At 45.8% G+C, this 24,028-nt stretch overlaps 1 long non-coding RNA gene across 2 annotated transcripts in view; it reads right to left on the bottom strand.

Annotated features, from left to right (window-relative positions):
- LOC134761465 (uncharacterized) overlaps positions 1–24,028 on the bottom strand; it is a 56,254-nt gene that overhangs the window by 2,193 nt on the left and 30,033 nt on the right. The window contains exons 2-3 of one of the 2 annotated variants that reach the window (XR_010140105.1): positions 7,888–7,988; positions 7,042–7,226 (exon numbers count right to left, since the gene is read on the bottom strand). The exons of the other annotated variant lie outside the window; for it this stretch is intronic. This is a non-coding gene — a long non-coding RNA (uncharacterized LOC134761465). Of the gene's footprint in view, positions 1–7,041; positions 7,227–7,887; positions 7,989–24,028 lie in introns of those variants that run through there. 2 annotated transcript variants of the gene reach the window in all.

The raw sequence follows: 24,028 nt of genomic DNA, 5'->3' as shown, positions 1-24,028 counted from the left end.
AGTTTGGGAGGCTGAGGCAGGAGGATTGCTTGAGCCCAGGAGTTTAAGACTAGCCTGGGAAACATGGCAAGACCCCGTCTCTACAAAAAATACAAAAATTAGCCAGTCCTGGTGGCACGCACCTGTAGTCCCGGCTACTCAGGAGGCTGAAGTGAGAGGATTGCTGGAGCCTGGGAGTCAGAGGCTGCAGTAAGCCAAGATGGTGCCACTGCACTCCAGCTTGGGTGACAGAGTGAGACTTTTACTCAAAAAATAAAATAATTCACTCTCAAGAGGAAGACTGCCTGTTTCTGAAGACTCTGTCCACAAGACCAGCATCACCTGTCATTTCTAATGGGTCCCTGCCCTGTCCTCCATTCTGAACTATTAGAAAGCCAAATACTTTACCAGCTGTTTAGAATGAAGGCAACAAAACGAGTTTCATATAGTGCGGGAAAAATCCTAGAGTATCAGCTGTGTACAATCTGGCAAATTGCAGGAACATGGCTTGATGCAAGAGTGGGACTCTGACTTAGCACAAGAGTCTGCCTTCAGTTCTTGGTTCTTCCTGCTTCTCTCAGCTTTCTCTTTGACCTTCTGACTCTTGGAGTAGCCATTCTACAAACATTATCTGAGTGCTGCTATGTGCAAGCTGCTGCTCCTGGCAGAACCCCTGGGTTCATGGCAAGACTGCCTCCTCCTCATGGTTCTCCAATATCCCCAGCTGGTTTTCTGGACCCTATGACCAGGAGCTGGACTGATTTGATCCTCTCTTATACTGACCTTCCCTTTCCTCACACCTGAGTCTAGAAAGTACCTCTTATAATTGACTGCTGAGCCCATCATTTGTGTTTCCTTTTTTTTTTTTTTTTTTTTTTTTTTGCGATGGAGTTTTGCTCTTGTTGTCCAGGCTGTCGCAACGGCGTTATCTCAGTTCACTGAAACCTCCGCCTCCTTCTTTCAAATGATTCTCGTGCCTCAGCCTCCCAGGTAGCTGGGATTACAAGCGCCCGCCACCATGCCTGGCTAATTTTTGTATTTTTAGTAGAGATGGGGTTTCACCATGTTGGCCAGGCTGGTCTTGAACTCCTGACCTCAAGTCATCCACCCACCTCTGACTCCCGAAGGATTACAGGCGTGAGTCACCGCACTCAGCCCATCATTTGTGTTTCTTAAGCAATTTCATTTGAATGAGCTAGATGTACTCTACAGTCAAAAAGGCAAAAAGACAATGCATGCTGTAATGGACACGAGTTCCTCCCCAAGTGTTGCTTCCTTAGGGGATCAATCTCTTTAGTTATTCCAAAACCACATGGTCCTGGGAGTGGCAAGATCCTCCCCTCGACTTCAGGGGTAAGGACATGACCCAGGCCTAGCCCATCAGATTACTCCATACCTCTAGGCACAGCAACTGATTCAGAGAAGGACGTAGAACTCAAACCAGACCAATCACAGTGCTCTCCGGGCTTCTGCAGGAGCTATGGGAAAAATACATACTCTCTTTGTGGAATGGTGAGTTCTGAGGGTAGCGCTGGTTTGGAGCTGCTGGTGGCCACCTGGCTGCCATACGTGAAGAGCCTGTCTGACCCTGAAGCAAGGCAGCAACAAGCAAAGCCAAGGAACAGAGATAGTCTGTACTCCATGCACCATTTGTTTTTGTGTGTGTGTGTGTGTGCTTTTGTTTGTTTATTTTCTTTTCTGAGACAGTCTTGCTCTGTCACCCAGGCTGGAGTGCAGTGGCACAATCTCAGCTCACTGCAACCTCCGCCTCCCAGGTTCAAGTAATTCTCCTGCCTCAGCCTCCTGAGTAGCTAGGATTACAGGTGTGTGCCACTACACCTGGCTAATTTTTTTTTTTTTTTTTTTGAGATGGAGTCTCACTCTGTCGCCCAGGCTGGAGTGCAGTGGCCCGATCTCAGCTCACTGCAAGCTCTGCCTCCTGGGTTCATGCCATTCTCCTGCCTCAGCCTCCCGAGTAGCTGGGACTACAGGCACCTGCCACCACGCCCAGCTAATTTTTGTATTTTTAGTAGAGACGGGGTTCCACCATGTTAGCCAGGATGGTCTCGATCTCCTGACCTCGTGATCTGCCCACCTCAGCCTCCGAAAGTGCTGAGATTACAGGCGTGAGCCACCGTGCCCGGCCTGTTTTTTAATAAGCTGGTGTTTTGAAATTTTTTTTTATTTTTGTATAAATGGGATCTCACTATGTTTCCCAGGCTGCTTTTGAACTCCTGGGCTCAAGCGATCCTCCCACCTCAGTCTTCCAAAGTGCTGGGATTACAGGTGTGAGCCACGGCGCCCTGGCCATCACGCATCATTTGAAGTCATGGATCTCGTCTTCCCAAAGCCAGTCGACCATTTTGCTGGAGATGTTTGGAAGAGAGCAGCTACCTTTTAGTTAGCTGTCTCTCTGGGATAAGGTCCTTATACTACCTTTCTGTTTGTTTGTTTGAGACACAGTCTCGCTCTGTCACTCAGGCTGGAGTGCAGTGGCACAATCACAGCTCACTGCAACCTCTGCCTCCTGAGTTCAAGTCATTCTCATCCTTCAGCCTCCCAAGTAGCTGGGACCACAGGCGCACACCACCACGCCTGGCTAATTTTTTTGTATTTTTGGTAGAGACAGGGTTTCACCATGTTGGCCAGGCTGGTCTTGAACTCCTGAGCTCAAGTGATCCACCTGCCTTGGCTTCCCAAAGTGCTGGGATTACAGGCATGAGCCACCATTCCTGGCACTACCCCTATTTTATTCCCTCTCACAAAATATGTTGGGAGAAAAGTTATGGAAATGGATAAGAATTATCCAAAATTTTCCTTTTCACCTCTAAATTAAAACACAAGATTCCAGATCTCTTGAGAATAAGAATCAGGAGCCACTCTGATTGTAGAAATAGTGAGTCAACTAAATGCTTTGAGGTCAGAGATATTTGAGGTGTATCCCTAAATCTTTGGGAGCATCTTGATAAACGTTTACTGTGCTCTCTGTCTCACATTTTCCCTGGGGATCACTATCAAAATAGATGGATCAAGGTACCACCCAATGGCCTTGCCAGAGAGGGTTCTTTGCCCCCTCACCAACTCCCTTCCCATCCTCACCACTAGTGGGAAGGAGGTCTTCAACATAACAGTGCATTGAAGTTCAGCTCTAAGAGGTGACAGAAGCAATGAGGAACCGTCTTGGAGATGCTTTATTGGAAGAACGTAAGAATCCACCTTCATCCTTCCAAAATAGAGCCAGACCTTGGCCAGGCGCTGTGGCTATAATGCCAGCACTTTGGGAGGCCGAGGTGGGCGGATCACCTTAGGTCAGTAGTTCAAGACCAGCCTAGCCAATGTGGAGAAACCCCATCTCTACTAAAAATGCAAAAATTAGCCAGGCATGGTGGCACACACCTGTAATCCGAGCTACTCAGGAGGCCAAGGCAGGAGAATCGTTTGAACCTGGGAGGCAGAGGTTGCAGTGAATGAAAATCACACCACTGCACTCCAGCCTGGGCGACAGAGCAAGACACTGTCTCAAAAAATTAAAATTAAAATTAAAATTAAAAAATGGAGCCAGACCAAATCTCACAGGCCCTAATAATGAAGCCTGGACTCAGAGAAGAAAGCAGGGTGTAGAAAGGAAAGAGGAGGAAAATTAAAGGGAACAATTGCAAAAAGATTGAAAAAGAAAGCCGCAAGAACAAAATAGCATCATGAAGAGGCCAAGAAGCTGAGCAAAACATAGCAGAGGGATGACAAGACCTGAGTACCTGCAGCCTTTCCTCAGAGCAGCCGGTTTCCTGGGCAGGTGCTGGGCTTCTTCCAGAGAGCTCCGGACCCTGCCCAGGGGAGTGTGGCGCTCAGGGCGCAGCTGGCTCCCAGGCAGAGCACAGACCTACCCAGCTGACTGTCTAGTCATGGCTCGAAGGTTCTTCCAGTCAATGAGCTTCCTTTACTGGTTAAACCCATGGAACCTCAGCCTGTGGCTCTCTGCTAACAAGGCTTTTTATACCCTTGCTACCACAGCTGTCTGCCAGATGCCTATTGAAGGAGCCATCTATTGCTAGAAAAACACACTCCACTTCTTTTTCAGTGGGCCTTTACTCCTCTATGCTTTCTGAACATAGAGAGAGAGGCTGTTGTTCCCAGTGCTCGTTGTCATTGGGCATTAATCATCACTATACTCACAGGGCTCTCTACAGCCATTTGGGTTGCTCAATACTCTGCCACTTGGGAGAGCGGCTGTATTAGGTCAGGTTCCCTAGAAGCAGAACCTGAGACAGGATTCAAGGCACACAATTTATTGAGATGTGGCTTCAGAAGAAGGAGAATGAAGGAAGCAGGGAAGGGTAGGAGAGAAGGATATGGCTGCAACTTTGTGTTTAGCCTCAGCCTGACTCCATGGGGGGCACTCAAGAGCATAAACAGCACCAAGGAATTGATTCTTTCTTGCAGTGAAGGGGCTGGTCTTTGTACCCTCTTGGCTGAAACCTGAAGGGGATGGGTACAGGAGGGTACAAAGGGTCTCCTACACACTGGGAGCAATTTTCTGGAGGTGGGGACATCTGTGAGCTATTGGAGTCCCAGATAGCAGCTGGGGGATGGATACACTGAAAAGGTAAAGGGAATCTGGGCAGGGTACCAGCAGCATCCAATACAGCTACACGTTAGTCGGCCTGGGCTGATGTAACACAATACCATAGACTGGGTGACTTAAACAACAGACATTTATTTTCTTACAGTTCAGGAGGCTAGAAGTCCAAGATGGGGGCAGTAAGAGGGGGAGGGGGGAGGCGGAGTAGAGAAACCAAGCCCTCTGGTGTCTCTTCCTATAAGGGCACTAATCGCATCCTGAGGGCCCCATCTTCATGACCTCACTTTAATCTGACTGCCTCCGCAAAGTCCCACCTCCAAATACCATCTGGGCATTAGGGCTTCAACATACGAATTTTGGGGACACACAATTCAGTCCATAGCAGCTACCATTTTCTAAACAGGAAAGCCAGCTTTGTTCCACGAGAGCCATTTCCCCACCAGTCATTTCCCTGCCACCTAAATTCCTCTGAGAACCCCATTTGTTGACTGATACAGAAGAGTTAAGTTTAAACCCCAGCTAGCGGAACCAGGCCTAGGATCTCCCAACGGCTTCTCTTTCTTCTGCCTTAGCAGATGCTCTGCTTGATCTGGGAAAATCAGGCTGGGAATGTCTGCAAGCCTCAGTCCTTGGTAAGTATTCTGGAGGTGACAGCTGAGGCATGTGTGTGCACTCCTACCCAGCTCAGGCTTTGAAGCTCGGGAGCACAGCAATTAACATTCTCTTCAGCCCACAGACAGTTCTCTTCAGCCCTTGTTAGTCTCATTTTCTTCCCTCCTGACTTTTTCATCAAGAGCAGCAGCTTTCTTGTTCCTAGAACCTTCTCTTCAAAGAGCTCTGGTCCCCAGGGAGGCCTGTGGCAGAGAGACTTGCCATACACTTCTGGGTTCCCAAGGAAGAGGAGACCATGCCACCTGCTTTGCAGCTAAGAACCCAAGCACCCCCACTCCCTTCACAGATGCCTTCAGGATTGAATAAAGGACCAGCCAGGGGGACCCACTTGCCCCCTGGTTTCCTGGGCATCTGCAGTGGTTAGGCCGTGGGCTAGAGAGACTATCCTGCTGGGTCCTCAGGTCCACTCCTACTTCTGAATTTGGGCTATTTAAATAGAGGAGGTCAGAGAGGATAGTCACAGAGAGTAGGAATCCATCCACTGCCCCACCTCCATTCTGAAGCTATGAGAGGAGGTGGGGAGGGCTCCTTTCACAGAAGGCCTCCTGTAGGCTGGAGAGGGGCAGAGAAGAGTTCTCAGTGGGAGCACCGTTCACGCCTCTGTGATTTATTAAGAGCTACTATCTATCAAGCTGTGTGGGGGGTGCTTAGAGAATAGGAAAAAGTAATCTCAGGGAAACTTAAATTCTACTAGCCCCAAAGCAAATTTCCTAAGCAGTCTACAGATGTTAGTAAAAGGGACTCCAGTGCTTGCAATTCAGACAGAGGAGAGTCAGTCGAGCAGATGGTAATTCACCATCGTCTAAACTTTCCTCTTAGGGCTGCCCTTTCTCCAAGAGCCACTGGTTGTATCCCTGTTCCCCTATGAGGTTTTGCAGGGGTGAGGGAATTGTGCCATATTCCTCCACTGCCCAGGACTTGGTTCTGTCATCTCTGCATCTTCCCTGCCCCATGCCCTGCAGTTATCTCAGGCATCCAAGCACTCACTCCTTACAGTTGCTTCTGCAGTGATTCCAGAGAGACACATGAAAGCAACCTCCCCAGGAGCGTATTTTACCGAACTCCTGTGCAGTCAGGACAACAGTTATGGCAATGAGGTGCCATCATTTTTATTCATTTCCCTGTCCCCTCTGGCTGCAGAGCTGGGCCCAGCATCACATTGCACACTAGCCCAGGTAGGCCCAGCAGCACACAGAGGACTGTGACTCCATCTGCTGGCTTGACAGCAGCTCCAGATCAGAGCCTTTGAATTCCTTGCAAGGCAGGCTCTGGCTCTGAACTGGAAGACCAAGAAGTCTTTTCATCATGATAAAGTAAAGATATTCAGCCATTTTGTCAAAGGCAATGACATCTACCCCTCCCACCTTAAACCCATAGACACAGATACAAATACGCCAGGGAAACACTGAGCCAAGGATTGTTGATCTCTCTGACAGGAGTTAGGGAAGGCAGCCCAGTAGCCACTGGCTGTGCTGTGCATAAGCATTGCTTTGGAGGGCTATAATAGAGACCTTCATACAACAAGAGGACAGCTCCAAACCGAGGTAGGGGTGGGATCAGAAAAACACTGATGAAATTAGCGTTTTCTTCTTTCCATCATGCCCTTCACCTCTACTTGCCTTCTTTATGAAAGAGGCTTCCTCTGTAGATTACTTAACTATTCCCAAGGGCCTGTGGTCCATGCAGAGTCATCTTTATCCTCAAGATTTCTTACTGCTCTTACTGAGCAAGGAAAGGATGAGGGCCCACTTTAGAGATGAGAACAATTAAGCTTCTTTGAGAGAAGACAGCAGAACAATAATATTACCTACCTATACTCAGAAAATAACCACTTGGTTCCTGAAATCCCTTGTTTGATGACATTGTGTTATTTGGAAATTTCAGTAAGTCTCCAATATGCAGTATCCATGTCATACCAAAGTGAGGTGCCAGCAATGATGCAAATTTTCATAGGAAACAGTTGACAATCACTTATGGGACTCTCAAACTTTCACCCCTATCAAGGGGAAAAAGAAGTTGTTGGATATTAAGAGAATGTTTCTGAAAAGGATTTATCTGGTGCAAAGTATTCATGTGCTATGGGTACACCCTCCAAAAGAAAGAGGATACCTGTGTTTCACTACAAGCCTAATGAGAAGGGCTTGGAAGGGACTCCTAGGAGAGTTTGATATGTGTCTTCTCCTGCAGTTAGCAGGACAGAGTGGTCTAATTTCTGACTCCATCCCAAAAAATGTAGAAGCCACCATATGTGCTAGCAGCTGCTTTGTGATGCTGGGATTTGTTCAGAGCTTGTGTGGGCAAAAACCTGTTTCTCACAGACCTGAGGTGGGGCACATGCATAGGGGGATGCTTTGGAGAGCATTTTAGGTCCTGACCAATAGGAATGTCAGAGGGCAAACAGGCCTGAGCAGAAGAGAAACTGGAAATGGACTGTTACATTATGAGGGGCCGGAGAGGGCAAAAGCAACTGACAGAGGGGAGTGCACTTGCCCAGGCCACTGGGAACTGCAGCAGCAGCAGTGTGTGTGTGTGTGTGTGTGTGTGCGTGCAGATCTCTGAAGAACCCACAAAAGTACTTTAGGAGAAAGCTAGATTTAAACACTGGCCACACTGGGAGGTGGGAGAGTGCAAAGCCAGCTTTGACATGAGACAAATACCATATTTTCTGTCGCCTCTTGGTTTCTTGTGCTCTAATTCTGGAAGGATCAGAAACTTCAGAAGAGAAAGACTACACCCTTTCTTTCACTTGCAGCAGGCCCTAGATAGGAAGGACAAATAGCAAATAGCTTAAGCTTCGAAAACCAAGAAGAAACATGGATAATACCCAGCTGAACATTTTAAGTGCCTAATTGAAATCATGCTGTACTGCGTACAGTGGCTATAAGGCTTCCTAACACCTCCAAGGGATCCTGAAAAGTATTTGTCCAGGAGCACACTTAAGACCATCACTACAAAGCAGGTTTAAAGAAACAGTGGGGCCAGGCACGGTGGCTCACGCCTGTGATCTCAACACTTTGGCAGGCCGAGGTGGGCAGATTGCTTGAGGTTAGGAGTTCGACACCAGCCTGGCCAATACAGCGAAATCCCGTCTCTACTAAAAAAAAAAAAAAAAAAAGCTGGGCATGGTGGCAGGCACCTGTAATCCCAGCTACTCAAGAGGCTGAGGCAAGAAAATCGCTTGAACCCTGGAGGCAGAGATTGCAGTGAGCCAGGATCACACCACTGCACTCCAGCCTGGGCGACAGAGCAAGACTCTGTCTTGAAAAAAAAGAAAAGAAAAGAAAAGAAGAAACAGTGGGAGCTGAAAACAAAGTTTCTGTTATGATTATACCCCATCAGTACTGCTTGTCATTGTTCCAGTTGCAGTTATAAAAGTTGTCTTCAATCTTTATTTTAAAAATAATTAAAACACCAAAGGACTCATAAGAAGAGGAGCTATTGTCAGAGCTAACAGTTCTCCTTGGCTTAACAATGTTTCAGTGTCCTTGTGGAAAATGAGGCTTCCAGCTCAGCCCACTTCTCCTCTTTCTTCTTCATTTCCTGAAGACTCTCTCTTCCCTCCTCCTGTTACTCTGCAGTATATAGCACAGTTCTGAGTGCAGCCACTTTTAACAACATCATAAAACTCCCTCAGTCCTGCCCCCCACCCTGCCCATCTTCAGGAATACCATAAGGACTCAGAAGTCATCTCGACTGAGTTTCAGAGTCTCCTCCATGGTAACACTTGCTGCCATCTTCTCAATTTTACCTCTTCTTTTTTTTTTTTTTTTTTTTTGAGCCAGAATCTCACCCTGTTGCCCAGGCTAGAGTACAGTGGCACAATCTTGGTTCACTGCAACCTCCACCTCCCAGGTTCAAGGGATTCCCCTGCCTCAGCCTCCCCAGTGGCTGGGATTACAGGCATGTGCCACCGCATCCGGCTAATTTTTGTATTTTTAGTAAAGACGGGGTTTCACCATGTTGGCCAGGCTGGTCTCGAACTCCTGACCTCAGGTGATCTGCCTGCCTCGGCCTCTCAATACCTCCTCATTCTTTCCCTACAGTTGGGGAATGAGATACATATGCTCACACCCACATACAAAACACCATACAAAGAAAATTCTATACATGGATTCTAGCCCCTTAGAAATGTACTACTTAAGACAGTTAACATTAAACAGACAAGCATAAACATATAAACAATAGAGAAACAACATTAAACCAATACATGAATGAACAGCAGGGCAACTTCATGATTGAGATGGCAAGCAGGCGGCCGGTCGATGAATGTTTACTGAACAGCTCCTAGGTGTCAGATGTTGGGCCAGGTTTTGGCAATAAAAATTTGAACAAAACAGACACAGTCCCTGCACACATGAAAAATCAAAACACTAGAGAAGATAAATACTAAACAATTTTTTACTAAAAAGTAGCTTATAGGACGGGCACAGTGGCTTACGCCTGTAATCCCAGCACTTTGGGAGCCAAGGTGGGCAGATCACCTGAGGTCAGGACTTCGAGACCACCATGTCCAACGTGGCAAAACCCCGTCTCTACTAAAAATACAAAAATTAGCTGGGCGTGGTGGCAGGCGCCTGTAATCCCAGCTACTCAGAAGGCTGAGGCAGGAGAATCACTTGAACCTGGAAAGCAGAGGCTGCAGTGAGCCAAGATCGCACCACTGCACTCCAGCCTGGGCGACAGAGTGAGACTCCATCTCAAAAAAGAAAAAAAAGTATTATAGGTGTAGACAGTGCTGTGGAAGATAATATGCAGGACTGGTCTAGGCCTTAGGAATCTAATCTATTCTGGGGGCTGGAGAAGCCTGCCTATACAAGTGACATTTATATTGGGACCTGAAGGCTAAATAGGGGTAGACAACTGCTGGTGGGGAGAAAGCGATCTCGGGAGAAGTGAGGGCCTATGGAAGTGCAGAAGCAACACTTTCAAGGACCCGAAAAGAAGGCCTGTGTTGCTGCAGTGAATCTATCAAGGAGGGGTTGCCGATATAAGGAGGTTGAAGGAACCAGCAGGAAGTTGGGAGATTTTTTTCTTTTTTAAGAGAAGGGATCTCACTATGTCGCCCAGGCTGGAATGTGGTGGCTATTCACAGGCACACCATCATTGCACACTATAGCCTTGAACTCCTGGGCTCAAGTGATCCTCTTCTCAGCACTACAGGTGTGCACCACCACACCCAACTCTGGAGTTTTTTTGTTTTGTTTTGTTTTTTTGAGACGGAGTTTCACTCTTGTCACCCAGGCTGGAGTGCAATGGCACCATCTCAGCTCACTGCAACCTCCGCCTCCCAGGTTTAAGCTATTCTCCTACCTCAGCCTCCCAGGTAGCTGAGATTACAGGCGAGTGCCACCGCGCCCGGCTAATTTTTGTATTTTTAGTAGAGATGGGGTTTTACCACATTGGCCAGGCTCGAACTCCTGACCTCAGGTGATCTGCCCTCCTCAGCCTCCTAAAGTGCTGGGATTACAGGCGTGAGCCACCGCGCCCGGCCTTTGGGGGATTTTAAATGTTGATTAAGAACAAGCAAGTGGGCCAGGAGCAGTGGCTCATGCCTGTAATCTCAGCACTTTGGGAGGCTGAGGTGGGCAGATCACCTGAGGTCAGGAGTTCAAGACCAGCCTGGCCAACATGGTGAAACCCCATCTCTACTAAAAATACAAAAATTAGCTGGGGGTGGTGGCCAGCTCCTGTAGTCCCAGCTATTCTGGAGGCTGAGACAGGAGAATTGCTTGAACCTGGGAAGCAGAGGTTGCAGCAAGTCAAGATCGCACCACCGCACTCCAGCGTGGGCCACAGAGTGAGACTCCGTCTCAAAAAAAACCAAGCAAGTGGAAAGTATAGAATCAAAGACTTGCAGGATGGGCAGTCACAGGATTTAAAGGTCATCTAGTCCCACCACCCAGATGATGCTGGTATCTCCTCTGCTCATTTTCTATCACCAGATGAATACAAATGGAGGCCAGAGAGGGGCTGGCATGAGGTCACAGCAGGCTGAGGTAAGGGAGTATCCATGAAACCCCGAAGGCTGAGGCAGGAGGGTTCTGGGTTCCATTTCTCTGACCTGAGTATGAGTTGGAGCTGGTCTCTGGTCAAACTGCCTATTTGTGTGAGGACACTCACAGGATCAGCCAAGGAAAAGTAGATAACAACCATTCGTGTTTATTAACCATAGCACATTGGAAGGCTAATTGCTCTGAGCAGGTGTCGGGGAGGTTGATTTGTTCAAGAGGGCCTGGCTAGTTTGTATTTGCGACAGAGAAATCTATTGTTGAGAGCTGGGCAAGACAGCCTGTGAAGAAGCCAAAGAAGGGCAAAGCCAGCCTGACCAGCACCCAGAAGAGCTCTGGCCCATGGACTCGATCAAGGGAATTCGTTCATCGTTATCAGGGCAAATGCTTCTTCCTGTGCTGGCAGCAAGACAAACAGGCTACTCCTTGGTGATACAAACCAGTGAAATATTCATGATTATATGGCAATAATGAACCTGGCCCCTTCTTCCCTTCATCTTCCTGATTCTCACTGTGTGGCAGGGCTGCGTGTGCTCACAAAGAGTCCTGTGTCCATGTCATTATCGTAATTAATCAACATTTAGTAAGTGCCCCCCACACTATGAAAAGCCCTGTGGTGGCTCAGGATACAAGAAAGTGGTAGTCTCTGCACCTGAGAAGGTTCACAAATCTAAAAGAGGAAAGTAGAAACATGCACCAAAAGGTAAACCATAACCAATACATGGCTGCAGTGACATGGGTTTGGGATTTAAAAGGTCATCAAAAGGCCAGGTGCAGTGGCCCAAACCTATAATCCCAGCACTTTGGGAGGCCAAGGCAGGAGGATCACTTGAGCCCAGGAGTTGGAGACCAGCCTGGGTGACAGAGTGAGGCCCTGTCTCTACAAAGGAAAAAAAAAAAAATTTTTTTTTTCTGAGACAGGGCCTCACTCTGTCACCAAGGCTGGAGTGAAGTGGCACAATCTCTGTTCACTGCAGCCTCTGCCTCCCAGGTTCAAGCGATTCCCCTGCCTCAGCCTCCCAAGTAGCTGGGACTACAGGCATGGCGCCATCACATCCAGCTTTTTTTTTTTTTTTTTTTTTTTTGTATTTTTAGTAGAGACGGGGTTTCGCCATGTTTGCCAGGCTGGTCTCAAACTCCTGGCCTCAAGTGGTCCGCCTGCCTCGGCCTCCCAAAGTGCTGGGATTACAGGCATGAGCCACCGCACCCAGCCTACAAAAAGTTTTTTTAATTAGCCAACCATGGTAGTACATGCCTGTAATCCTAACTACTTGGCAGGCTGAGGCAGGGGGATCACCTGAGCCCAGGATGTTAAGGCTGCAGTGAACTGTGATCATGCTACCACACTCCAGCCTGGGTGATAGAGTGAGACACTGTCTCTTAAAAACAAATAAAAATAAAAGTAAAAAATAAAAAGACCATCAAAGACTACTGTAGAAGAACAAGACAGAGCCTAGAGCTTAAGGAAATTGGCCTCAGAGCAGCATGATGCAGGAAGGTACTTCAAATAGACTAGAAAGGGATGCTTTGGGGCCAGGAATGAGAATGTTTGTAGGTCCTGGAACAAGGGAACCCAGGCCTTGATCCCTGGCATGGCAGCACCTGAGAAGGGAGCAAGACCCTAGAGAGGCCTGCCCTCATGGTATATCTAGGAGATAGGACCCCAGGCCATAGGATGAGGCAAGGATGAAGAGCAGGCTATCAGTACCTGGCCCTGAAGTGATGGTACAAATGATAGGACAACTCAAAGCTCCCTCCAATCTCATCCAAAATATAAGATCTTGGAAACATAATGCAAGCTTGAAGACAAGAAATAAGCTAGGTTAACTTTCCCAACAGTCAGATGGGATCAGAGCACATAATTGGAGTTTACCTTTATTTAGGAATATAAATAAATATGATACTTCCTACACACATGAATTTATAAACTGAGAATCATACCTGCTGCAGTTGCTACAGTTCAAGTGTGAAAGGATGAGAACTAGATTAGAATGATTTCAGCGAAAAGACAAAGACATAAAAGTCCTAGTGATATACAGGAATAAAGAACAGAACTAGATTTGCCCAGAATCTACAGCAAATCCCAGGACACATTGAGAATGCACGAAGTTTCTCCTCGTTTTGGTTGCTCTCTGCCCGTAGGCATCCCTACAGGGGACTCAAGTCAATGCTTTATTGAGCTAGTCTTGGCATCCATAAGTTATGATGAAATGCAACTTAAAAAAAAGCTTTGTTCTCTCCCAAGGCTGCATGTTATTGCTCAGGTGGACAGGGTAATAAAAAAAAAAGGAGAAAATTTAGTCACTGAGTTTCTACTCTGTGTCAGAAATGATGAGGACTAGCAATACCAAGATTACTAAAACTCTCTTCCTGCCCTTAACATGCTCATTATCTATTCAGAGGAATGGCCATTCCAGCAAATAATTAAATCCTCTGTGATATGTTGTGATGGAACTGTGGATAAGTTCTCTAGAAGCACAGAGGATCAAGTGACAAGCTCAAGAAGCCAGAGAAGGCTTTACAGAGAAGGTGAGATTTAAGTGGTGGGCTTTACAGGATGAATAGGAGCTCACCATTTGTTTTGTTTTGTTTTGAGGCAGGGTCTCGCTCTGTTGCCAAGGCTGCTGTGGCATGATCTCAGCTCACTGTAACCTCTGCCTCCTGGGCTCAAGTGATCCTCCCACCTCAACCTCCTGAGTAACTGGGACTACAGGTGTGCACCACCACGCCCAACTAATTTTTGTATATATCTTTTATAGAGATGAGGTTTCACCATGTTGCCCAGGCGGGTCTCAAACTCCTGACTTCAAGTGATCCTCCTACCTCGGCCTTCCAAAGTGCTGGGATCACAGGCATGAGCCACTGAGCCTGGCCCAACATTTGGATAAGAAAGAGAAGAGCATTCCAGAGAGTGAGAAGAGTACACAAAAAGCATGGAGGCACAAAGAAAGGGTGAGCTTGCAGTGTGGAGGAGGGAGAGGAGGGGTGAAAAAGAAGTTGGCAGGAAACGGCCTTCCAATATTTTCACAAGATTAATTAAATTACAAAGATCACGTTAGTAATTCTTCAAATTCACAAGTTGTTGGCCAGGCGTGGTGGCTCACACCTGTAATCCCAGCACTTTTGGATGCCGAGGCAGGTGGATCAAGAGGTCAGGAGATCAAGACCATCCTGGCTAACATGGTGAAACCCCTGTCTCTACTAAAAATATAAAAAAATTAGCCGGGCATGGTGGCGGGCGCCTGTAGTCTCAGCTACTCGGGAGGCTAAGGCAGGAGAATGGCGTGAACCCGGGAGGCGGAGCTTGCAGTGAGCCAAGATAGTACCACTGCACTCTAGCCTGGGCAACACAGCAAGACTCCGTCTCAAAAAAAAAAAAAAATTCACAAGTTGTTAAGGAGCTATATCCAAGCCTCAGAATTTGGATTCACAGGGTAAGTGGGATTATCACAACAGAAGGAAACTCGATTGTATTCCATGAAAAAAAGATGTTCTGCCTGGAATTGGCCCTTACACTTTCTTTTCTTGAGATAGAGTCTCCCTATGTTGCCCAGACTGGACTAAAATTCCTGGGCTCAATCGATCCTCTGGCCTCAGTCTCCTGAGTATCTGGAACTGCAGGCACATACCACCACCACGCAGGGCTGGCTCCTGCCATTTTTCACCATTTTTAACCCAGCTAGAAGGGGTAGCTGTTCACATATTCACCACCAATGGACTTCTGTGGTACACAAAAGGGAAGAAGTCACACATTATCTGCTGTATGGCTCTTTGCTGGAGACCGCACAAAGAGATAGTTTACGCAGACATTTATCTACCCTTAGAAAACCTACTAGCCTCCAGCAAAATCATTTTCTTCTCTTTTTTTCTCTTTCAGGGCTTCTCAACAAAAGCACTGGCAGGTTTTCCTTCCTCAATAATAGCCAGCCTCATAGCTTTCTTCATTTACCAAGTGAGCACCTTTCAGTGAAAACACTATGGTTTAATATCCACATACCAGGAGTCTGGATAAAGCCTGGGACCTTACAGGGGCACATCCATACTGCACAGCTTCAGCATGCCGTCCCAGGCATCACATGTCTACATCCATACTGCACAGCTTCCAGCACACGGTCCCGGGAATCACACTCTTTTTTTTTTTTTTTTTTTTTGAGACAGAGTCTCACTCTGTCACCCAGGCGGGAGTACAGTGGCACGATCACGGCTCACTGCAGCCTCAACCAATCCTCCCACCCCACACTTCCAACTAGCTGGGACCACAGGTGTGCACCACCACACCCAGCTAATTTTTGTATTTTTTGTAGAGACAGGGTTTCAACTCAAACTCCTGAGCTCAAGCCATCCTCTGGCCTCAACTTCCCAAAGTGCTGGGATTACAGGTGTGAGCCACCGCACCCAGCCTGGGATCACATCTCTTTTTTTTATTTTCATTTTTTATTTTTTTGAGACTGAGTCTCGCTCTGTCACCAGGCTGGAGTACAGTGGGGAGATCTCGGCTCACTACAAACTCCACCTCCCGGGTTCAAGTGGTTCTCATGCCTCAGCCTCCCAAGTAGCTGGAATTACAGGCACGCACCACCACACCCAGCTAACTTTTGTATTTTTAGTAGAGACGGGGTTTCACCATGTTGGCCAGGATGGTCTCGATCTCCTGATCTCATGATCTGCCCACCTTGGCCTCCCAAAGTGATGGGATTACAGGCGTGAGCCACCACACCTGGCTGGGATCACATCTCTTTAGACCCTACTCTTTCTCTGCCTTTGCCCCAAAGAGGCAGTGTGGAAGAGAGCTACCCTTGCTTACTAAGATCAGTATATCTTTAATCTGTGGCAACTTCATGTAAAATATGGAACAAGAAGAAAATAACCCCCAAAACTCCAGAGGGTTTTTTCCGAATAATGTGCCTCAAGATTTATTGAAATGTCTGAATCTCATTTTCAGCACATTAAAGATCTGGATTGCAAATGTACAGGTTATGTATCTTGTGATGTGTTTCTGATAGAATTCAGGGATCAGGGAAGGAAAGATATTATTACTGATAGATTCTTTGAGGGTGAAGGGAGGGTCTTAGGAAACTGACTTCAACTTAAAAAAGAAAGGTAATTTGGTTTTAATCTTCAAAAAAAAGTGCATTTGATTTTGAAAAACAATCACTGAGACTCACATTTTTGTGTTTAACAACAACCTTGAAATTGGTCTGCCTCAGAGGACAGCATGATTCTGGGCTACCTTAGCATGAATGATTTATGACATTCATGAACTTGGCAACTACATCAGTTTTTCTAAACCTGGCACCCAACACCACCTGCATGTTAAGTGAAGATTTATGATTTATAAAACTCACCTCATTATGCAGAGGTACATGAATTGTCTTATATCTCTAATCTATAACTCCTAAGACAGATAAGAAGGCAGCTATGTCACAGAATTTATGGCTCCTACCCACTAAAGCTGAAGTTTTAGAGAAAAACTGCAGAAATAACTGGCCCTTTGGAGAAAAATAGCTTTAGCTAACCATTACACTCCCAAATGATGAAATGGCTATAACCCACCATTATATCTTACATGAACAAAGAGGCTAACGGCAAAAGTCACTTTAATCACAGCACTGAACTATGTCTCCCTTTTGAACGCTGCGGTAATACACAGAACCTAAGTGACTTCTTGGAAATATCAAGCACTCTGTTGGTTTAATTTTTTCCCCAGTTTGGTGTCTGAGACCTCTTGCTGAGATTTCTCATCAAGTGGCCCAGCCAGACCCACAGACACAGACTTCAGGGAAGACAATTCAATACCTCATTGTGTCTAATGGCTTCCTGCATACACCCCTAAAGTGAAGAAGATCACATGTTGATTTGAGTTTTGAAATGCAGCTTGTTCTCAGAGATATTTTAGAAATGCAGCCTCTCTCTCCCTATACCCTGAAAAAATTTAAAAAAAATAATAAAAACTTGGAAGAACAGAGCATTCAGTGGAATAAACTTATGTATCTTATGGAATAAGATTATATAGCTAGCCATTAAAAATGACAAGTATATGGGACCAGGTTGACATGTAGAAATCTTTAGACAATAGTAAACAAAATAAGCAGAACACAAAATGATAGAAAAAAATGATGTTTCAATCCTAGAGATTTTCAATGGTATAAAGCTAACTGAAAAACAATAAAACCCTAAATAATCTATTTTCAAATTTCCCTACCAATAAGGAAATAGATATATACACATGGCTGCTGACTGCCCTGAATCTGAGAAGCACCCCACGCCTCCCTCCTCTGCAGAGCTCTCCAAAGAACATTCTACTCTCTCTGGCCTTTGAGTACTCTCAAAGAACACCAGCACTCAGATACCTAGGTCCATCGAAGAAAGCTGAAAATGTAAATGTCTTTACGTAGCAGGAGGAAAAGTACTCAAAAAAAGAAGGTAGGAAACCCACTTCTGTATTTGATAACTAAATAAACCTTTTAGGGAGATTGTTCTTTGCTATTTACTTAGTAACTTGATTTCTGAAATGTGTCTGGGATTCTCCCATTCCTGACTTTGGGCTCAAGAGCCAGTGTGGTCGCTCTAACTCGTGAAAATGATACTCCACTCACAAAATGGTGTCCTAGAACAAGAGGACAATATCAGTGAACCACAGATTACACACCAGAAAAAGTGAAACTTCTTTGGCAACTGGGACTATATTCGAGAGCAGATAGATGCACAGATAGACCCCAGGGAAGAATTGCATTTGGGTTCAGGGACTCAGTTACCACTCCTCCTTAAGTGGCCTGTTGACACTTTACCACTCAAACACAGATGCTGTTCTCCAGGGCTCTGGGTGCTGATATTCTGTTGGCTGCCTTTAATCCTGAGAGTGACTTCCCCAGTTCAGGCCAGGGATTCATGCTGTAATGCAATGAGAGAGAAGCGGGCCAGTACCATACACACATACATCAATGCACACACCCAGCACAACCTAGGACAGAGCAGACTTCCTTTGGGAAGCCATGCAAAGTGGCAGAGCACAGGCAGGATGGCCTCATCCACAGCTTCTACCCATTGGCACACTTAGAAACAGTTTATTCTGGCGGGGTGCAGTGGCTCGTGCCTGTAATCCCAGCACTTTGGGAGGCCGAGACGGGTGAATCACCTGAGATCAGGAGTTCAAGACCAGCCTGGCCAACATGGTGAAACCCTGTCTCTACTAAAAACACAAAAATTAGCTGGGCATGGTGACGCATGCCTGTAGTCCCAGCTACTCGGGAGGCTGAGGCACAAGAATTGTTTGAGCCCGGAAGGTGGAGGATGCAGTGAGTCTTGGTCGTGCCACTGCACTCCAGCCTGGGCAACAGAGCAAGACTCTGTCTGAAAAAAAAAAAAAAAAAGAAACAGTTCATTCTTTTATGGAAGAGAGGTGTTCATGAGACCCTTATGCAAGCAGATCCCCTTTTCCCTTGAAGAAACGGTCAAAGCGATCCTTCCAGGTAAACTGGCTTGCTTCAGGTCATGGCACACACACACACAAGCCCTCTCACCCAATCCCTCAACCACTAGTTGAATAAAACAAGCAATTGGCATTTAAACCAAAGGCTGGGCCTGTAAGGTAAACCAGTGACCCATGTGACACCTTGGCACTTTTCTGGGCCTTTACTCTGTCCAACAAGGCTTTCCATATGGGATGATGTAATCAAGCCACACAGAGGAAGGCAGCAAGGGTGGTACAAACAGCCCCAGGGATACTTTGGGGTACAGGAAAGAAGTATTTAAATCTATTTCTATTTTATCTCTTTCATTTTTGTTTTCTATTTTTATGTATTTATTATAATAGTACTATATACACATAAGTAGTTTATAAATACATGAACATACACATAATGGGAGTATGTGCGCCAATATTTTTCTAATAGGGACATGTAATGAAAAAATTTGGAGACAAGAAGACACCACACAGCTTGGGCTATTTCTAAAAAGACTTGGTCCTTAATCTCCACCCCACTGACAGAATCCCCCTCTATTAAACATGCAGATTCCACGACCCATCTCAGACCTGAATGTCCAGAGGTAGGATACCAGCGCTCTGCATGCTTAAAGAACCGCCTAGTAATTCTGACTGCTACTGAAGTTTGGGTACCATTGCAGTAGAAGAATTAGAGAAGCTAACATAAAAAGGCTGAGCTATGAAAAATGCAGAGTCAGTGCAGATGAGAATACCAGAAATCCATTTCTAAGAAGAAAACAGGTAACTGGCCGCTACAGCTCCTGATGGAGCCTGACTAAGAAGTCCCTGCTCTTCCAGCATTCTGGCTGTATGGGTATTGAGACAATGGCTGTACTTTCCCTACTAGCTTTCCATTAAACTCTCATCTCCTAAGGAAACCTGGGTATTTCCTCTCTTGACAGTTGAGGAACAGGAATGGGGAAACTGAGAAACTGTCTTGGTCAGCTCAGGCTGCTACAACAAAATATCGTAGACTGGATGGCTTAAACAACAGACAGTTCTTCCTTACACTTCCCGAGGCTGAAAGTCTGAGATGAGGGTGCCAGCATGGTGGGTTCTGGTGAGGGCTCTCTTTATGGGGAAGGGGAGATCATCTCTCACGTTTCCTCTTGTAAAGGCACTAATTCCAGCTGGGCACAGTGGCTCACGCCTGTAATCCCGGCACTTTGGGAGGCCGAGGCAGGTGGATCATGAGGTCAGGAGACAGAGACCATCCTGGCTAACATGGTGAAACCCCGTCTCTATTAAAAATACAAAAAGTTAGCCGGGCGTGGTGGCAGGCACCTGTAGTCCCAGCTACTCGGGAGGCTGAGGCGGGAGAATGGCACGAACCCGGGAGGCGGAGTTTGCAGTGAGCTGAGATCGCACCACTGCACTCCAGCCTGGGTGACAGAGCGAGACTCCGTCTCAAAAAATAAATAAATAAATAAATAAATAAAGGCACTAATTCCATCATGAGGGCCCGTCTTCATGATTTAATCACCTCCCAAAGGCCCATTTCCAAATATAATCATATTGGGAATTAGAGATTCAACATATAAATTTTGGGGGACACACCCATTCAGTCTATAGCAGAAACCAACAGCTCCTCGCATAGAGAGAGCATATAATCTAAGCGAACTGAAAAGGCAACTGACGTAATTTCACTAATCATGTGCCTGAAAGGGTGAGGACAGGATAGGAGGAAGAGGGTGATGAGCCAGAGTTGTCTGTAAGCATTTGAAAAAGGTCCTGCACTGACTAAACATTTAACCTGAAGTCATGTGGGTGATTTCTAAAAAGCATAGCAAGTTAAAAAAGGAGGCTGTAGAGCAGAAGCTGCAACAGTCTGTGGGACCTTGGGCAATTCACTGATTCTCTCTGTCCTTTATCTAAGGTTCTTTCCAGGTTTCTAGAACCCAAGTTCAGGCTCAACTGCTAGTTCAGGGTTCCTTTCACACTATATCATGCTGGTCAAGAATAAATTACAAATTTGGCCCTCTAAACTAAAAAATCCAGAAAAGTCTCCTATATCTTTAAGAATTAAATATTAAATAGATCTTCATGAGGAGCAAATCTCTTGTTTTGTCAGCCCTCCTCTCCTCCCAGTAGGAAATTCTTGCACAAGGCCTTGACCTATCCAATAGCCAACTATTTTCCAAACCTGAATGAAAATCCAGAGTGAGCATAACTGACTGCTTTCTACCTTGAGCAATGAGACTACATTGTCACTGGAATGTAAATGTCCTATCTAATCAAAGTGACATCTTATTTTGATTTCTTGCTGCCTTACTTTTCTTTTAGGATCATCCTGTATTTCTCTTTTCCCCTAACAGAAACAGGGCAGGTTGGTGGGTTACTAGGCATTCACCATAGAATGAAACTTGCTAATTGTCACCACTTCTGGGGCCAGGGACATCATCTGCCATAATTCTTCCTACACTTTGCCGGGGCAAGTTCTGTTGAACCAGACTTGAGTGGAGTGACACTGTGTAATGCACTCCAATAGAATGTAGCTAATGCCAAAAGAGAAAAGTGGGAACTGTCTCCTGAAATCTGCCACAGGTACATGAAAAATTCCAAGGAGAACAAAGGTGACAAATCCCTGCAGTATGCCACATTTTTATTTCCTGAAGATGGAAAGTGCCACAGCATGCTATTCATCTTTGGGGAAACTGAATAAAATGTTCTGAGTCACCAGTTTAAAGAGATTTTACTTTAAAAATATAAACTTGATCCTATGAGTTATAATACAGATTGAACTTTATAGTTGTCCTGGAACCTAAATAATTCTAAAAAAGGTTAAAGTATTTCTAACTTTTTAATTCTGCTGCCTAAAATAACTGCTATTAATAATGTATTAGGCCAGTATTATAAAACGCACCTTCTGGATATGTGAAAGTAGAGGTAAAAGATAAGACCTAGCTTGGTTATTAGGCAGCAGAGCCTAGTGGTTAGTAGTGCAGGTTCTGGAGTAAGAGAGTTTGGCTTCAAATTCTAATTTCGCCATTCGATTGCTATGTAACCACTCTAGGCCTCAGTTTCCACATCTGCAAAATGGGAACACCAATAATATTTACTTGAGACCATTGTTGTGAACATGTCAGTAAATATTGTATATAAAGCATTTATAAGGCACTTAAAATGAACGCTCAACAACTATTGGTGATTACTATTCTAATGACAATTCCTATTAATGAATGAGTTATTTAAATACTTAAAAGTTGAAACTAGTTACCTGTCTTCAAATATGCTAAGGCAACAATCATGTCAGTTAGAATATTATTAAAAATATAGGCCAGGCATTGTAGCTCACGCCTGTAATCTCAGCACTCTGGGAGGCTGAGCCAGGAGGATTGCTTGAGGCCAGGAGTTTGAGACCAGCCTAGGCAACACAGCAAGACCCTATCTCTATAAAAGAAAAAATAATTATACATATATAATTATTTCCTGAATAATATATATGTATGGCAGACACAGGTATTGGACAGCCGCCTGTTCCATTTGGTAAACATTTATCTGCATGCAGATTATGCATTAGCTCCTTCCATTTCCCAATTTTGCACTGAGATGACAACAGAAATGAAATACAGCACTGTGCTGTAGAAGAATTATACCATTTAGCTACGGATCTGTCCATTCTTGCTCATCTGTACTTTTATATGTTTTTAGATTCAGGTTCACGTCCTTGAGCCTTCAGGCTGTAGGCCATGTTAATTTGCAAAGCAGTCCAGTAGCCTGTCCTTCACGCTGAAGATGTGATAAAGCTTGTGCTTTAGAATATCTAGCGCTACCACATCCCCCTTGTGGTCGTGGAGAGTATTTGCAAGGCGCCTGAGAAACTACCAGGAACAGCAAACACACTGTATCGTAGTTTCCTTCACCCTTAGATAACAACATTTGATTCCAGGATTTTTTTTTTTTTTTTTTTTTTTTTTTTTTTTTAAAGGAGTCTCGCTCTGTCGCCCAGGCTGGAGTGCAGTGGCTGGATCTCGGCTCACTGCAAGCTCCGCCTCCCAGGTTCACGCCATTCTCCTGCCTCAGCCTCCCGAGTAGCTGGGACTACACGCGCCCGCCACCGCGCCGGGCTAATTTTTTGTATTCTTAGTAGAGACGGGGTTTCACCGTGGTCTCGATCTCCTGACCTCGTGATCCGCCCGCCTCGGCCTCCCAAAGCGCTGGGATTATAGGCGTAAGCCACCGCGACCGGCCTGATTCCAGGATTCTTTTGATTAACACTTCGTGGCTTTTTAACATGGAGCAAGATGAAGGAAAGCAAACTCTTGGCCGGCGCGGTGGCTCACGCCCGTAATCCCAGCATTTTGGGAGGCCGAAGCAGGCGGATCTCTTGGCGTCACGAGTTCGAGACCAGCCTGGCCAACATGGTGAAACCCCATCTCTACTAAAAATACAAAAAAAAAAAAGAAGAAAAACTCTTAGAAGAACCAGTTAATACAACAGAGAAGTGAGAAGTATGCAGTTACTCCAATTATTTCCACCTGCCCTTCTCCACCCCGTCATGTACAACGTAAGAACATAATGTTTTTTATTGCGTTTCAATGTTCAATATTATTTGTCACTCCTCTCTGTCTTCTTTGCATCAGTATATTGTTTTAGAATCTAAATCTCTACAAACAGGAATCATGAGCCTGTTTGGATAGCCTTTAAGAAAGCCTGCCTTCTCATTTTTCTTCCTTTCCTTCCTTTCTTTTTTTTTTAATTGAGACGGAGTCTGGCTCTGTCACCTGGAGTGCAGTGGTGCAATCTCCACTCACTGCAACCTCCGCCTCCTGGGTTCAGGCAATTCTTCTGCCTCAGCCTCCCGAGTAGCTGGGGTTACAGGTGCCCACTACCATGCCTGGTTAATTTTTGTATTTTTAGTAGAGACGAGGATTTCACCACGTTAGCCAGGCTTGTCTCGGACTCCTGACCTCAGATGATCCACCCGCCTCAGCCTCCCAAAGTGCTGGGATTACAGGCGTGAGCCACCACGCCCGGCCGCATCTTTCTTTTCTTTCTCTTTCCTTCCTTCCTTTCCTTATTTCCTTTTCTCCTTCCTTCTTTCCCTCCTTCCCTCCCTCCTTCCTTCCTCCTTTCTTTCTGTTTTTTGTTTTTTTAATGTCTCGCTGTGTCACCCAGACTGGAGTGAAATGGCACAATCATAATCACGACTCACTGCAGCCTCGACCTCTCTTGGCTCAGGTGATTCATCCACCTCAGCCTCCCGAGCTGGTAGCTGGGACTACAGGTGCACCACCATGCCCGGCTAATTTTTTGTAGAAATGGGATTTTGCCATGTTGCCCAGGCTGTTCTCAAATTCCTGAACT

The sequence above is a fragment of the Pongo abelii genome, chromosome 4 (assembly GCF_028885655.2).
Source record: "Pongo abelii isolate AG06213 chromosome 4, NHGRI_mPonAbe1-v2.0_pri, whole genome shotgun sequence".
NCBI lineage: Eukaryota > Metazoa > Chordata > Mammalia > Primates > Hominidae > Pongo > Pongo abelii.
This window is presented reverse-complemented; position numbering and strand designations above follow the sequence as displayed.